General features: G+C 47.6%; 1 long non-coding RNA gene across 6 annotated transcripts in view; it reads left to right on the top strand.

Annotated features, from left to right (window-relative positions):
• LOC101787651 (uncharacterized) overlaps nt 1–12,459 on the top strand; it is a 45,880-nt gene extending 33,421 nt beyond the window's left edge. For 4 of the 6 annotated variants that reach the window (XR_010044162.1, XR_010044163.1, XR_010044164.1 and 1 more), the window contains 2 exons: nt 5,260–5,408; nt 7,104–12,459. This is a non-coding gene — a long non-coding RNA (uncharacterized LOC101787651). The remainder of the gene's footprint in view (nt 1–5,259; nt 5,409–7,103) is intronic. The other 2 variants (XR_010044166.1, XR_002792201.2) reach the window with 2 other exon arrangements.
• The last annotated feature ends 4,655 nt before the right edge of the window (nt 12,460–17,114 follow it).

Here is a 17,114-nt window from a genome sequence, read left to right as displayed (position 1 = left end):
GCCAGTTTATCCAACAACATTTATTAAAGAGACTGTCATTCTTCCAGTGAACATGTTTGGTCCCTTTATCAAAGATAAGGTGGTTGAGAGTGTTTGTAGTTGTGGTTGTATCTTCTAATCGATTCCACTGATCTTTGGCTCTGTTTTGGTTCCAGTACCATGTTGATTTTACTACAGTTGCTTTGTAGTATAACTTCAAGTCAGGGATTGTGATGCCTCCTGCCTTGCCTTTGCTGCTTAGAACTGTCCTTGCTATTCTAGGTCTCTTCTCACTCCAGATGAATTTTAGCAGTGATTTCTCGAGATTTATGAGGTATGTTGATGGTATTTTTATTGGCATTGCATTGAATCTGTATAAAACTTTTGGGAGAATGGCCATTTTCACAATATTTATTCTTATCCATGAGCAAGGGATGCCTTTCCATTTTCTGAGATCATCTTCAATTTCATTTTTCAGTGTATTATAATTTTCCCTGAATAGATCATTTACTTCTTTCATAAGAGTAATTCCTAAATATTTCATTTTTTTGGTTGCTAGCGTGAAGGTTGTGGCTTCTCTTATTCCTCTCTCTGATATTTTGTTGTTAGTGTATAGGAATGCTATTGATTTTTGAGTATTGATTTTGTATCCAGCCACCTTGCTGAATTTATTTATTATATCTAGGAGTCTTTCAATGGAGTTTTGGGGGTCTTTCATGTAGAGTATCGTGTCAACTACAAATAATGATAATTTAACTTCTTCTTTTCCAGCTTTACCACTTTTATTTCTCTCTCTTGTCTAATTGCTCTGGCTAGTATTTCCAGTACTATATTAAATAGGAGTAGTGATAAGGGACATCTTTGTCTTGTGCCTGATTTTAAAGTGAAGTCCTTCAATTTTTGTCCATTTAGTATGATATTGGCTGTTGGTTTATCATAGATGGCCTTTATTATATTGAGGTAAAGACCATCTATTCCAGTTTTCTGCAGGGTTCTTATCATGAATGAATGTTGGACCCTGTCAAAAGCTTTTTCTGCATCTATAGAAATGATCATGTGATTCTTACTTTTGGCTCTATTGATATGGTGTATTACATTTATTGATTTATGTATGTTGGACCATCCCTGCATGCCTGGTCATGGTGTATGATCTTCTTGATGATTTGCTGCACCCTATTTGCCAATATTTTATTGAGGATTTTTGCATCTGTGTTCATTAGGGAGATTGGTCTGTAGTTCTGTTTTTCAGTTGAGTCCTTCTCAGGTTTTAGTATAAATATAATATTTGCTTTTAGGAAGGAATTAGGAAGGATTGCTTCCCTTTCAATTTCATTGAAGAGTTTCAGGAGTGTTGGCATTAAGTCTTCTTTGTATTTCTTGTAGAACTCTGCAGTGAATCCTTCTGGGCCTGGGCTTTTCTTTAGGTAAGGACTTCATTACTTTTCAATTTCATTAATAGAAATTGGGCTATTCAGCAGTTTTACATCTTCTTGACCTAGCTTTGGTACTTCATATGCTTCTAGGAATTTGTCTATTTCCTCTTTGTTATCAAACACTTGAGAGTAGAGGTTTTCAAAATAGGTGTTGATGATCTTCTGCATTTCCACAGAATCTGTAGTGATTTTACTTTTTTCATTCCTTATTGCATGAATTTGAGCTTTATCTCCCCTTTTTAAAAGTAAGATTGGCTAGGGGCTTATCAATTTTATTTATTCTTTCAAAGAACCAACTCTTTGATTCATTGATTCTTTGAATTGTTTTCTTAGTCTCTATTACATTAATTTCTGCTCTGATTTTTATCATTTCCTCCCTTCTTTTGGCTTTGGGCTTTTCTTGTTCTTTTTCTAGATGTTTAAGGTGTAACATCAGATTGTTTGTTTGTATTCATTCTGTTTTCTGGATGTGGGAACTCAGTGCTCTAAATTTTTCTCTGAGGACTGCTTTCATTGCATTCCACAGATTCTTGTAAGTTGTATTTGTATTTTTGTTTGCTTGTATGTATTGTTTAATTTCTTCTTTAATTTCTCCTGTGATCTACTGATTGATTAAGAGTCTATTATTCAATTTCCATGTGTTTGTGGAGGTTTTTGCAGTTTCATTTATCATTAATTTCTAGTTTCTTGGCACTATGATGTGATAACACGCATGGGATAATTTCCATTGTTTTGCATTTACTTAAATATGTTCTGTGGGCTAGTATATGGTCTATTTTTAAGAATGTCCCATGTACTGCTCAGAAGAATGTATGTTCAGATGTTGTTGGATGGAACACTCTGTATATGTGTATCAAGTCCATTTGTTCACAGTTGTGATTCAGTTCTGTTATTTCTTTGCTGATTTTCTGTCTGGTTGATCTGTCTCTTGGTTTCAATAGTGTGTTAAGTTCTCCTGTTATAATTGTGTTAGTGCTTATGTGATATTTCATTTCTGTTAATACTTGCTTTGTATAGCTAGGTGCTCTGGAATTTGGTGCATATATATTTAAGATTGTTATCGCTCTTGAAAATTTCCCCTAACTAGTAGGAGGTGACCTTCTTTATCTCTTAGGTTTATTCTTGGTTTGAAGTTCACATTTTCTGCAAACAGAATAGCTACCCCCATTTTTTTTTGGGTTCCTGTTGCATGAAGTATTGTTTTCCATCCATTGCCTTTTCAACTGTGAGTATCCTTTTGGGTTAGATGGGTTTCTTGTAGACAGCATATAGTTCGATTTTGTTTCTTGATCCATTCTGCCAGTCTGTTTCTTTTAATTGGTGCATTGGGACCATTTATATTAATGGTTATAACTGTTATATATCAATTTATTGTGGACATGTTATCTTTCTGCTGTTGCATCTTTATCTTTCTGTTCTGTTTGTCTGCTTTGTTTAGTGGTTTTTTCCTAAATGTATCTAGGGTGTATTTCAGAATTCTTTGCAGGGTTGGCTTGGTGATCATGAAGTTCTTCAGCTGTTCTTTGTCATGGAAGTATCTTATTTCTCCATGGATTTTTGAAGGACAGTTTTTCAGGGTACCTCAGTCTAGGTTGGAAATCATTTTCTTTTAGGATCTGAAATGCTTTACTCCGTGCTCTTCTTGATTTTATTGTTTCTGCTGAGAAGTCTGCTGTGATTCTGATAGGTTTTCCTTTATAGATGATCTGTCTTTTCTCTCTTATAGCTTTTAAAATATTATATTCTTTTGTTCAATTTCTGGGATGGCGATTATTATATATCTGGGTGTAGTTTTATTTTGGTTATGACTATTTGGAGTTCTATATGCTTCATTGATCTTGATATCGGTTTCCAATCTCATGTTTTGGAAATTTTCAGCTCTTACTTCTCTAAATATCCTCTTGACATCCTTTATGTTGTCCCCTTCTTTTTCATTTTTCCCTATCAACCTTATGTTGTTTCTGTTTGCGTCATCTTGCAGGTGTTGAATTGCTATTTCCTGATTTCTTGTTATTTTTAAAAGATCTTTCCTTTCCTGTTACCTGGCTGCAATCTTGTCTTTGAGGTTTGAAATTCTATCTTCCCATTCATTGAGGTGGTTTTTACAACTTTTAAGGGAATTTTTGATTTCCTATATATCTCTTTGCATCTGCTTTATATATTCTGTCTGTTTCTTATATTGCTCATCCAGGGATTCTTTTTGTTTAGTTTCTCCAATTTTTTAACTGTGTCTTCTTTAGATATGCTCAGCATCTCCTTCATTTCTTTTATCATTTCCTCTTTTACCTGAGAGATTATTTCAATTTTGAATTCCTTTAAGGCTTCCCAGAGTTGCTTCTTTATTTAGGTTACTATTATTTCAAGTATTTCAGGTATGTGGCCTGTATTTTCTTCTATGTACATGGCTTTCTTGGGATGGGCTGGATGTTTGAGATTGCATTTTTGTCTTTTGTTTTGTCATTTTCCTATATTTTCAAGCTTCAAGTGTTGTTCGAAGCTTCCCCTGGGCGTGTTGGAAAGTGACTCATGTCCTGGACTCCTGGGACTCCTCTGGTAGTGTAGCTCCCTCCTTGGGCAGCGAAGCCCCTGGATTAAGAGAAGATTGCCAGACTCCTCTCAGGTAGACCTAAAGCCTCCTCAAGCTATACAGCTGCCCTCTGTGGCAGCAGAGCTTCCCCCCTCAGCAGTGCTGCTCCTTCCTCCAGGTGGTGGCTGGAGCTCTTCAGGCCAAAAGAAGGTTGTAGGTAAGATAGGAGCAGTTTCCCACAGCTTGGCCCAGTTCCCTCCTTTAGGTGGGGCAGCTGCTATGTGTCCTCCGGGTGAAAGATGGTGGTCAGCAAGGCTGTAACGGGGTCCCTCGGCTCGGCCCCCCTCACTGTTTCAGGCAGGAAGCTGCAGCACATCCACCAGGCGAGAGACCAAGGAATGACTTTCAACACAGTCCTGAATGCGTGTTGAAACCTTGTCTTAAAATCCTGTGGGTTTACCCTCGGCCTCTGCCCCTCCCGCTGCAGTGTGGGCTCTGATGATCCCAGCCATCAGGGCATGGGCAGCTCTCCTGCACTGTGTGCATAAACATGGGCCCAAAGGGCAGATCTGATAGCGAAGGTTACACACACACTCCCGAACATACCAAAGGGGTGATAAGCACTGAATTACAACTCCTGAGGCCCAGGGTCCTCTGGGGTGAAGGGGTAGGGAGCCGTTGCTCCTGCCAGACAGTGAGGCAGCAGGCCTGGGGTGAATTAGCAATACCACAGTGGGGTAGAGAGCAGTTAGAAAGAAGCCTTTGGGTCGGGCTCTGCTATGGGGAGAGTTGAGGGGAAGGAAGGGTAAATTGTTCCCATGGATCCTACTGGCCGTGGGGTGATGGGAAGTGGGATCCTTGGAGGAGAGAACAGGCCAGGAGAGCTGCCCATGCCTTGATGACCCAAGATCATAGGAGAGTTCACACTGTAGCAGGAGGGAGTAGATGGTGTGATTAAACCTTCAGGGCTTGTAAGTCAAGGTTTCAACACATATTCAGGAGTGTCTGTTGAATAATCACCTTTTGAAAAACCATGAAACAGTCTTTTGTTGGTTTTGGCCTTAGCTTCTCTTTTTTGTTTCTTTGATTTGTTTGAGACAGGTTCTCACTGTGTAGCGTAGGATGGCCTGGAACTCTCCCAGATCCTCCTGCTTCAGCCTCCCAAGTGCTGGGTTTACAGACATGTGCCACCATGCCTGGATGGCCTTAGCTTTTAAATCATTCATTTCTCTATTTTTTTTTCTTCTACCTCTGGTCTTCATAATAAGTTTAGACGATCTCAGGATTTTGCTTTTATTAAAGTTAATTTTTGTGATGCAGGTCGTGGTGACAGTTTCACCCTTGTGTACAGATCTCCAGAGTGATCAGGATGTGCCTGGTGATGTGGGCAGCTTTTTTGCTTACCAGTAATGCCTCAGCACAGTGGTTAGGCTGACTACTGACTGACCAGCCCTGAAACCCTCTGCTTGGTGAGTAAACCCATGGGACTCAGAGGCGTTCCTTCCTGGTCTTGGGGGACAGTGGTGGTGGTGGCTGGGCCTGCCTGGCAAGGCTCTCCACAGATGTGTGTAGGACCTGTCACTCAGGGTTGCCCTGATCACTGTTCTGTGAGACCAGGAGCTGTCCCTGATCCCCAGGGCTCAGGCAGGGAGGGGACAGGGCAGACCAGAAGTGGCAACAGGGCTTGACAGGTGCCCAGGGGAGGCTGGGCTGTGACTTCAGAGCCACCTTCATCCCGTCCTCTGCCTCCTCTGCCTCCTCTACCAGGACTGCCGCCCGCCCTTGCCCACCTCCCTGTACACCCACCCCCCACTCCCTGACCAGGCCCCTGGGTTGGTCATTGGTGTGTTCATCCTAGCAGGGGGCGGGCATCATTTGTCAGAGACAGAGAGGGATAAGGGTGGGGTTCGCACCTTAATGCCCCTTGTTAACTTTGCTCACAGCCCCCGAGTTTGGTTTCTTGGTGTTAGTTAATGTCTGTTCCCCCCCCCCCATTTATGCTCCACCCTTCCTTCCCTGCTGTGTTATCCAAGACACCAACCTTTGTGGACAGACCCCACTGGGTTGCCTGGCAGGGTCTTCTCATTGGGTCTGTCAGAGGCGAGGCCCTGTGGGAGGTCTGTGTTGGAAGCATCCTGAGTGCAGAGTTGCTGACCGCACTAAGACCTGCCTTCACTGACCAGTGAGCCGGGCTGGGTCTGGTTTATCATGGTGTCAAGTCTGGTTTTGCAAGCTGGCCCAGGGAGAAGTCCTCCTTGCTTAATGTGCTCTCCAGCAGATACAGCCTGTCGTCCTGGGGTTCTGCTACTAGTTGTGGCAAAGGTGCTGCCCCCACGGAGGTGGTTTGCTTATAAAATGGATGTGGTCATGGGCAAACATTGCAGCAGTGAATACTTCCATGCAAGAAGTCATGTAATCCATTCGAGATCTGCCGTGAGGTTGGCACTTGGGTGATCCATATTCCACAGGTGGGACCAGGGGACCAGAGCAAGAAGAAAGGGGCCCAGGCTGTGACCACTGTTGCCTCCATCTGAGATGGAAACCAGGCCTGACATTTCTTCTGTCACCCTGACAGCCAGAGGGAGGTGATTTGAGTGACGGCTGTCCTGCCCTCTCCTCACACACCCTGGCAGTGGCCCGGGTGACTGTTCCAGGTCTTTCCCACTCCTCCCTGGCTGCCCTGGCAGCTGCCCAGGCTGCAGCCCTGATGGGAGCCTCAGTGGGGCTGACAGTGGTGCAGATGTCTTTGGGGAGTGGCACCTGTCAGGGCAAAAACCCGGGAGGTAGTGACCCACAGTGTCATCCTTGAAGTCCCAGGCACCAGAGGGCCAGAGTCAGAGCTGCCACCCCTCTGGACACTTTCTGAAAGAGGGGGCAGCTGTGACCAGCTTTGCCATTGCTGGGGAAAGGCAGGTGCTGTGGATCAAGCAGCTGCTTCTCTTGGCTATCACCTTGACATAGGGTGTGCTGGAGCCTTACAGCCACGCTGGGAGATGTGTGCCTTGCCTGTGGCAGGCTTGAAACATGGACCTGTCCCAGAGTACTACACTCTGCTGCCACTGCAAGGAACCAGCCCTGCCCTGCTCCCTCTGCTGCTGCTGTGCAGGTCCTCAGAGGGTGCGCCCCATCCTAGAGTCTCTTTATTTTCTTTTCTTCTTTTATAGGCTGGACCCTCACATTTCTGGAGAACCAGGAGAGGATCCCAGGAGTGACACCAAGAGCAGCAGGGCAGTGAGAACCAAGAGCAGAAAACACCTGTGGGGGCCCTGGTAGGTCTGCAAAGACTGCAAGAAGCTGCTGAAAGAATTCTGGAAAGCTGAGCCGGGTGTGGTGGTGCACACCTGTGATCCCAGCCCTTGGGAGGCTGAGGCAGGAGAAACACTATGAGTTTGAGGCCAGAGTGGGCTTCACAGTGAGTTCAAGGGCACCCTGAACTATAGAGTGAGATCCTACCTCAAAAAAACAACACAACACAAATTAGCAGCTGCCAAGGGGTAAGGAGCGCTGGCTGCTGAGGAGCTGATGGGTGACAGGGCGCTGTGACCCTCAGAGTTGTGGCTCTGAGGGGCACAGTGCTCAGGAGCAAGACCGAGTAGTCTGAGAACGGAGCTGGTCACACCAGGAGAGTGGCTTCTGGTGACCTGATCTTCTTCTCAGAGACTGGCTCCACCCTGGCAGCAACAGGGACAGAGCCCTCCCTCCAGAGGCCCCCAAGCAGGAGAACAGATGTGCAATTTCCATTCTGCCTGAGGCCAGGAATCTGCAGAGCTGGTGACCTGGCCTGCAGCCCTCATTGTCTTTGGAACTTGGGCCCTGTTTTGAGTTGAAGTGTGGTACAGAGAAAGCATGCATTGGTCCCCGAGTCCTGTAACCCAGGATTTGGTTCTGTGTACGCTGAGGGCCTCCTCCAGAGGTGGGCAGGGTTCTCCCAGCATCCGACACATGCCCAGCCCCCCTTCCGGTCTTACCATCCCCTTCTGCCTGCCAGGGACCTCCACCTCAGGCCTCGATCACCACTGTCGTCTGCCTGTTCCTTGACTTCATAGCTCTGGAATCCCTCAGCATGCTGCGCTCTATGGGATTTCTCTTGTTCCTTTCCAGATGTCCAGGATTTCTTGTCTGTGTCTCACTGTCTTTGGGCAGTTCCAGGGGGCAGCAGAGGCCTAGGAAACTTGGCCAGAGCACCAGGGTAACATTTCCAGGCCCAAACAGCCCTGGTGCCTTCCAGGCATCTCTGGACTTGAGTCCAGAACCAGGGTGCATGCCCTTGGTTCAGCAATGTATTTTGAACGTGCAGCAAACAAAAACTCATGAGCACGACATAGTTCAGTGCAAATGAACAGCATTTGAAAGAGACAAGAAGAAAGGCTCTGTATTATTAGACGATCCTGCCGTCCCTGTCCCCCAGATTCCTGGGGTGTCCCCAGTGCAGGTGTCCCCCAGTGGGTGGCCATATAGACCTGAGCTGTGCCTTGGGCAGCCCTGCTCCTGTCTGTCCATGTGGCTCTGTAACTTTGGGTGCTGTTTCTGGTACCCAAGGTGGAGTTTCGGTTCTCACCATCAAGGGGATAAAGTCTAAAAGGTTCACGGTAGCCTGTGGTGGTGGTGCATGCCAGTGATGGCAGAGGCCTGGGAGGCTGAGGCAGGAGGACTGCAAATTCCAGCCTAACTTGGGCAATTTAGAGACCTGGTCTCAAAAATCAAACCTAGAGTTTTGGGAAAGTGGGGGAGCAGTGAGCAGCAGGGAAAGAACCTCTCCAAGTGTTGGTGTCCAGACCCTTGAATACAGCAAAGGAGGAAGAGCGATGACCGGAGCCGCGGGAGGCAGGAGACCAAACTCGAGCAGGATCAGCTCTCAAACTTTATTGCGTACAGCAAACCGGACCTAACAAGGTCCGCCACCCTCAACGTTGGTTCCTCTTCTGCCCGTTGGGGGCAGGAACAACCTCTTATAAGGGGAAGCAGTATCCAATCACAGAGAAGCGCGTCTAACAAGCGGATAGGCTAGCGTCACGGGTAACTGGGCAGACATGACAATTTGGCGGGCTTGTTCAGGCCGGGAAGAACCCGGAAGCAGGAAATGGGCGCCATCATAGGCGGCTTCCCACATCTCCCCCTTTTTTATTTATTAAAATAGGATGGTCTGTGGGTCCCTCCAAGATGTCTATGACCTTGTTGCTGTTAGACACCTAGGAGTGGGCCTACCTTGTAGGCCGAGGCATGAGAGAATGTAGAGGTCTATACCCTGCTGTGCATTACCCTGTTTTGTACATATCCTTGCGCCAGGACCATGCTCAAGGTGAGTGGTTCATTTTTTCGCAGGGCCAGGCTTTTGTGAACCGAACCTGGATGCATATAGACATTCATTCCTGCCTTCCCCCCAACCTTTGGGGCGGACGGCACTGCAGTACCCTTGGTCTCGCATCTCAATGCCAATAATTTGACTCTGGGAGGGACCCCTGGCCTTATAGGCCATGTATATCTGAGTGGAGCCTGTCTTAGGTTGACCGGGAGGGCTTTTCCCGTCTTACCCGTCATTGGCTTGCCCACTCAGCTCTTATAGCTGATGTTCTGCAATGTGAAGGAGATATGCGGCGGCCTGCTGGCCTGCTGGGCCACCTGCTGCCATTTGCATGGCTGCCATAGCTGTGACCTTGACCTGTTGCTGGGTTTGCATAAGGCGGTCTAACAAGCATTTGATAACCACAAGCCCTACTAGGATAGCCATGGCAATTAGGATCCAAAAAGAGGTAATCAAGGACTGTTTGATTGATGGTGTAAACCCTGGGTGAGGCGGACGAGGCCGCTGAAAAAGGTGCCAATGTGGGCGGGTGGTGCCAAGGACCCCAAAGATATTGTGGTGGTTCTGTGGAATCTGAGCATATCACAGGGGTGATTAATAGGAACCCACAGAATAGAAAAAACTCCAAACCAGACATTTTAGTTTGTAGATGGTCTCGGGCGCTGAGCGTCGGTCCCAGAAGGGTCGAGTTGACTTGTGTCCGCGGGCTTATCCTCCTGTGCTTTATCAGGAACTGGTGGGGAGTTTACTGCTCGCGTCAATCTTTCCGGGACCCACAGTGGCTCGCGACCTGGTTCCTGTGGGAAAACACAAACCGCACCTCGGGTCCAGCTAACCACTGGATCCGGGCCCATCCATTGTCCTGTAAGGACATCTTTCCATCTAACCAGCCCTTTGTCGGTTGGGGACGGATTGCTATGTTCCATGGCAGGGGAATGATTATGGTAAAGAGTGCCAATGATATTCTTCCTTTGGGCGTTAGGCCATGGCCTATTCCCTCCTTTTGTTTTTGTAAGACACCCTTGAGTGTCCGATGGGATCGCTCAATGATGCCTTGTCCTTGGGGGTTGTAAGGAATGCCATGTTTAAGAGTGACCTCCATTTGTTGACAAAATGTCATAAAAATTTTGCTGGTATAGGCAGGACCATTGTCTGTTTTTAGTATATTGGGCTTTCCCCAAGCAGCCCAGGCTGCCAGGCAATGATTAATAGCATGGGTGGCCCTTTCTCCAGGTTCTGCCGAAGCAAACATAACCTGAGAAGCGGTGTCAACCGAAACATGTACATATTTTTCCGAATTCTGGGATGTGTGTTTGCCAAATATGATTGGGGCGCAGTCCTCTCGGGTTAACACCAATAGATTGTTGAGGTGAAGAGATCACACAGACCTGCCAATGCCTCTAAAAGCGCCATGGTAAATGGTGCATTGGGCCCATAAGCTGAAACTGCGTCCTTGATAGCTTTAAGTTGTTTAATTTCTAAGGGCTCATAATATCCTCCTCCTCCCCTGCCTCCTACTTGTACCGGGAATGCATGGAGACCGGAACACTCAAAGGGAAGCCGCGACCATACCCTCTGGTGGAAGGAACGTCCTCCTCCCTCCCCAGATGGGGGCGCAGAAGGCAACCCAGGAAGTAGCTCTCCCTCTAACCAGGGCGGTGCCATAGTTTGTGGGCGCCCTCTGGCGGCCACGGGTGGAGGTGGCAGCCCAGGGAGCAACTCCTCTTCCGGCCACGGCGGTGCAGTAGGGCCTGGCACCCTGAAGGGGGCGACCATGGGTCGCGAGCTTCGGAGCCCTTGTGTTTCTCTGGAGGCCCAAAGTCAGGTGTGACTTCGGGCTCCTCCGAGCACTCGGATCAAGCTTTGTCAAGAGCCTGTCGGGCTGAGCAAAGCCCGGGGGTTTGTTCGTCCGTCAGACAAGCCCTAATCAGTTCCCACAGGGGTAAAACCATGGGATCCAAGCGTCCCTCTTCTCGGGCACATCTAAGATCCCCTCCTAACTTCTCCCATGACGGGAGGGTTAGAGAGCCCATGGGCCAAAACCAGGGGGCAATTTCATTAACACGATCCAGAAATCTCGAAAGGGTGACCCGGTTTATGTAGATGCCTCGGGTCCGCAGCAGGACTCTTAGGGAGTCAGCGAGGGGTTTGCGAGCAGCGTTGCCCACAATGGCGAAACGAAAGTGAAACAAATGCAAAGAAAAAAAAAAAAAAGACCGGCGTCCACCCGTGTGGCGCTCAAAATCTGTTAGGTGCGTCCACCCAACCCAGGCGATCCAGTACTCACCTGTCCCGGGAACCGCTGTATCTCACGTAGCTGATCAGGGTGAAGAGAAGAGGCGCTCAAGGCCTTCCATTGTTATTGGGCCAGGTCCTCCGTCGTACCGCAGGCGACAGCAATCGCACCTCCCGGCCGAAGAGGCACGTCGCTGAGTCTTTTACCTTTTTCCCCGTACGGGCCACCAGATGACCGGAGCCGCGGGAGACAGGAGACCAAACTCGAGCAGGATCAGCTCTCAAACTTTATTGCGTACAGCGAACCGGACCTAACAAGGTCCGCCACCCTCAACGTTGGTTCCTCTTCTGCCCGTTGGGGGCAGGAACAACCTCTTATAAGGGGAAGCAGTATCCAATCACAGAGAAGCACGTCTAACAAGCGGATAGGCTAGCGTCACGGGTAACTGGGCAGACCTGACAATTTGGCGGGCTTGTTCAGGCCGGGAAGAACCCGGAAGCAGGAAATGGGCGCCATCATAGGCGGCTTCCCACAGAGCAGGAGGAGAGAGGGGTCCCCTGGACACAGGAAGGGTCTCAACTGAGACTTGAAGCTCAGGGAGGGAGAGAATCCAGCAATCCAGCAAAAATAAGAACACCATATACAATATAGCAAATAAGGGGATTTCTTTGTACCATCTTTTTGAAGGCAAATATTTTTACTACTGTTTTGCTTTATTCTTATTAATGGTACTGTTCTATTCAATATTCTGTTTTGATAAGTTTTATAATGTTGTGTACTTCATTTTATTTTGCTATACGTGATTGAAACAACAAGTATTGTGAAGATAACAAGATATACTGTGGTACATATTGCTGTTATCCCAGTAGCCTGCTGTAAAGTCCTGTATCAGTTTCACTACACGGTCTCAATTGGCTTTGCTCTGTCTTGTTCTGTTGTGTTTTACTACCTTCAAAATAATAAATAAATAAAAACTTTCAAAGGATTGCATATTTAAGAAGAAGATCGACTACTTTAGATCACCTGTTACAATTTAGGATCCCTGAAACATTCCTAAATTTATATTAACTATTGTTTTGTGGCCAAAGCATTGATTGGAACCTGTGTAGCCGTTACCTGAAAGAGGAAAAGGTAAGAACCTCTGCATGTCTACTGTAAAGGGAAGTAACTGCTCACTGCTTTAGCATTATACCAGTTTTGTGTTAGCTGTGAAAAATCATTCCTGGCTTAGTGAGCAGCTGGACTGAGATCCTGACATCACTGTTCACTCACGTCACTCTGCTGTGCTGGTCCAGTGTCCTGTGGTGTCCTTGAAGTGTCATTGCCTCCTGGCCCTTCCTGCCAATACAGAGGGCAAAGGGATGCAAATCGGGGTGAGATAAGCTTTCTGACTATTGCATAGTCCAGGCACCTGAGAGTCCAAGGTCCCCTGCAGGCTTTTGCTCTCTTTCAGTTCTCTGGAGCTGGGCTGGGGTTGGAGCAGGCGTCTCCAGGCAGAGCAGGACCCTCCTCCCTCACTGGGGCAGTGCCCGGATTCATATTTTCAGTTGTCATTGCCCAAGAGTTATCTCTGCTTGTCGTCATCAATGGCGTAAACGGAATTGATATAGTTCAGTACCAGAAACTTACTGGAGCTTAAATAAAGTTTTCTTTGTCTTTCCGTAAACTTTCCCTAATGTCTTTGCATCTTAAGGGGTCCCCTTTTAGTGAGGGATTGTTGGTGGCCTTAGGAGTTGTAGGACATTTCACATTTAAGTGGAGCTGTCCTTCAGTGGTCAGGGTAACTTTGGATGCCTTCTTTTGGCACTTTGATTGGGTTCTTTATTTTCTGATAAGGGAGCTATGTCCAGAGGGCAGGGCATACCCTGCCCGGGCTGCTCTGGAGGCTTTTACTTTGGATGTGAGGAGCACAGAGGGGCTGCTCTGATGACCTGAGGGCCCACTGGGGACGCAGTATAAGAGTCTCTGCAGAGGCTCTGCCTCCTCTCTGCTTTCCTGGGATCCACCTGGGTCCCCAGCATTGGAGCCAGAAGGACGGCGGGGGCCCTGAGAACAGCTGGGGACCAGTGCCAACTCCAAGGGTAGGGTGGAAGTTGGTTAGGGCTCATGAGGCTCTGAACTCTGCTAGCTGCGTGATTCTGAGAAGTCACAGCCTTCCCAAGCTGGGAGCAAAGAGAAGCAGGTAAGCTGGCTTTGAAAAACAACAGTGTGCCAACAGAAGGAAAGAAGCCAGCTGGTGGGGGGGGGGCAGGGAAGAGGATGGGGAAAAGGTATGGTAGGGACCAGGGGAGCAGGCAGCTTGAATGATCTTGTTCTGGGAGGGCCCAGCACAGCTGGCGATGTCCAAATCCTATTCATGTGCCTTAACAACATTTCCATAGCATTTGTTGGGACCAGGCCCCATTCTAGTAACACATAGTGACTACAAATACAGATTCATGTCCACCTCATTACCAGCTTTTCAGAGGGAAAGTGAACCGATGGTGACTGTGCAGATGAGTCAACCTAGGTGGGGAAGGTCACGCTGAGAATCCTATCCTAGAGGGCCGCCCTGAATGCTCTCTAGTGTTTTTCCTTCTGATGACCCCAGGCGGGCTTCTCCTCCTTCCACAGAGGGTGGTTTGGGGATCTTTTCTCTAGCCAGGGCTCTTTATCTTCTCCATGTGTCTGCAGGTGCAGGGTCATGTCCTGGGCTCAGAGCATGGAGGAACCTGGGCAAAGACCTCACAGAGGCGAATGCTTCCAGGTGATACTGGGTATAGTCGTGGGGTGCCCTGCAGCCCTCCCACAGGAGCTAACACATCCCCACTGTGGGGGCTGCTGTCCTGAGCTCACAGATGGTGTGTGCGAAAGCAGAGATGGAGGGAGGGTTCCACCACAGGGATCCAGGTGTACAGGGAAGAGGGGCCAGGTCTCCCGGAAGACCTGGGCTGCACTGTGGGTGCAGTGCGGTGATGGTGGAAGGCAGCTCCTTTTGTTGGCAATCCAGATGGCTCCCTCACACCACTGCCTTCCCTGAAGGGGTGATAGGAGATGGGTTTGGCTCTTTTCAGGGGTCAGGATTGTTGTGGACCCACAGCCTGATAGAACTCTGAGCCCACAAGAATGCTATGCTCTTGCAGGGAGCTGACTGCAGCCTGAGATCAGCTCTTGCCCCTGAGGCACTGACGCCCTGCCTGGATCTGCCTCCTGCCTCCTCCTGCCTGGGGTCTGGGCCTACCCCAGGGTTTCTCTCCTGGTGTCTGGGCCATGGAGGATTCCTGTAGCTGTGGCCTGCTCTGACAACTCTTTTTCCTGCTTCTCCTTGTCCAGCTCCATAACTGGGCATCCACAGGTGCATGGGTCCACGTCTCTCTCCTGTGAGGGTGGCAACACTTGGTTGGGTTTGGATGTGATTTGTGGAATCTCTGGCTCTAAAATGACCACATTTCTCCATTATTAATTTTAATTAATAATTAAGATGGATCATATGCTAAAGCACATAATAAGAGCTTAGGAATTTTTAAAAGCATAGGATCTTGACAGTTGTCCAAAGATCAGCTTTTCTGTATTTAAGAAGCAGAGCACCAATTAAGTATGAACATTTCCCCTTACCTTTATTTCTCCGCTTGTTGGGTTGTAAACATCCATCCATTCTGTTCCCCAGATATTAATGGAGTATTGTCACTGTTAGGTGTAAACACATATTTGTTAGATAAACAAATCAGAAGGGACTTCCAGGAGAACATGGCGGACAGGTAACAGCAACTACCGGAGGCTCTCTGAAAGACTCGGCTCAGAAGCCAGGAATGGTGCAGACTAAGGAGACATAAGCAGGTGGAGATATGCTCTGCTGACTCAGGAACAAACTGGGCTGAGAGAAACCAACTTGGAATGCAGTCCTGGTGCTAAAACAGGAACAGAAAAGCCTCGGTGTGGAGGCTGGACCCCGCGCCATTGGAAGCCGCGATTTGGGTTTCCTGCCGCACGGCGGCTGGCTGCCTCTACAGCGACTCGGCAAGGAGAGAGACACGTGAAAGCTCTGAGAATGGGAATCTGCGAACGGAGTTGAAAACAGGACGGGCAGGGAGGCGTGCACTGACTTGTGGTGAGGTGAGTGAGAGAAACTGACACTCTACCACAGTTTGACTCCAGCGGAGGACTTTCTGGGCCTGAGCAGTCCTGCGGGAGCAGGGCATGGTGGCGACTCCAGCCACACATCCCCCTCTCGGGTGGGATTGGTGAAAAGTGCCTGGCCTGTGTGACGCTGCCGGCGGACCCGGTAGGCTGTCCCAACCCAGATCCCAGAGCCTGACGGTGGCCGGGAGGGGCGACGTGTAGGCTGCCTGGTTCGTAACTCCCTGGTGCGCAGTGGTGAGTGGGAACACCTAACCGGCGCAATTTGATCAGGCTGTGGCTGACTGGGAGAGAAGCTGGGCCTCTTATATAAGCTTGCATATATAAGGAACAGAGAATATGGGAAGAGGTAGCAACAAGAAAGGCTCCTCGGCCCCCAATTCTGAGAAACAGGCAATAGCGGACACCGCACCAATAGACATAAAGCGCCATATAGAGAGCCTCATAGACCAATTTAGGAATGAAGTTATCAACGACCTGAAGCTAGAAGTATGCAGAATAGTTAGAGAAATGCTAAGCACCACCCAAGAAAAAACAGATGGTGGAATGGAAGAACAGAAAAAGAGGGGAGAATTGTTCGATGGAGAAAACAGAGAAAGCATAGAATATGTGAAGCAGGTTCAAAGGGACTACCAAGATACTAAGAAGTCTGTTGAAGACTGGCATAACAGCTTGAAAGAAACTAAGGACAGACTATCTGAACTGGAGGGCAGACTTGTAATATGGGAGAATGAAATGAAAAACTTCTTAAAAATAACAAAGAAACAAACAGCAATAATACAAAGACAAGAAGATGATAAGAGGATCCATAACTTAAGGATTAAGAACATAAAAGAAGAAGTAGGGACACAAACAAGTGAACTGCAAAAGCTACTCACAGAAATAATCCAGGAGAATTTTCCTAATTTAGCAAAAGATAAAGATACTCAGATGTATGAGGCATAGAGGACCCCAGCTACCTACAACCCAAACAGAGCAACACCCAGGCATATAATAATAAAAATTCCAGAAATTCAATACAAGAACAGAATATTAAAAGCTGTCAGAGACAAGAAACAGACCACTTACAAGGGAACACCCATCAGAATTACACCAGATTTCTCTGCACAAACCATCAAATCATGAAGAGCGTGGGGGGAAATAATTCAAGTTTTGAAAGATAATAATCTCCAGCCAAGATTGAGGTATCCTGCACAACTGTCCCTGGAAATTGATGGAAAAACAAGGTGCTTCCAGGATAAAGAGGAACTGGGGGAATTTGCAGCCACCAATTCAACTCTACAGAGAGTATTGCAGGATATTCTAAAAAAAGAAAAATACAAAGAATCCAGAAATAGTGGCGGGGAGGCCACAACGAATGGAGCAGAGAACAAAATGAAGAAGACAAACTGACAGCTACTGACAGAAAAAGAGCTCAACAGAAATGAGGCAGAGAAGATGGGATGATAGGAACAGCTATTTTAGAGAAAATGACATCTTAATAGGTAATACTGATTTAGTATCATCTTGTTTTGAAGTCTC

The sequence above is a fragment of the Cavia porcellus genome, unplaced genomic scaffold, assembly GCF_034190915.1.
Source record: "Cavia porcellus strain 051 isolate PalLab524CR breed Dunkin Hartley unplaced genomic scaffold, mCavPor4.1 scaffold_28, whole genome shotgun sequence".
Lineage (NCBI taxonomy): Eukaryota > Metazoa > Chordata > Mammalia > Rodentia > Caviidae > Cavia > Cavia porcellus.
The sequence above is the reverse complement of the archived record's forward strand: the minus strand, read 5'-3'. Positions and strand labels throughout refer to the sequence as shown.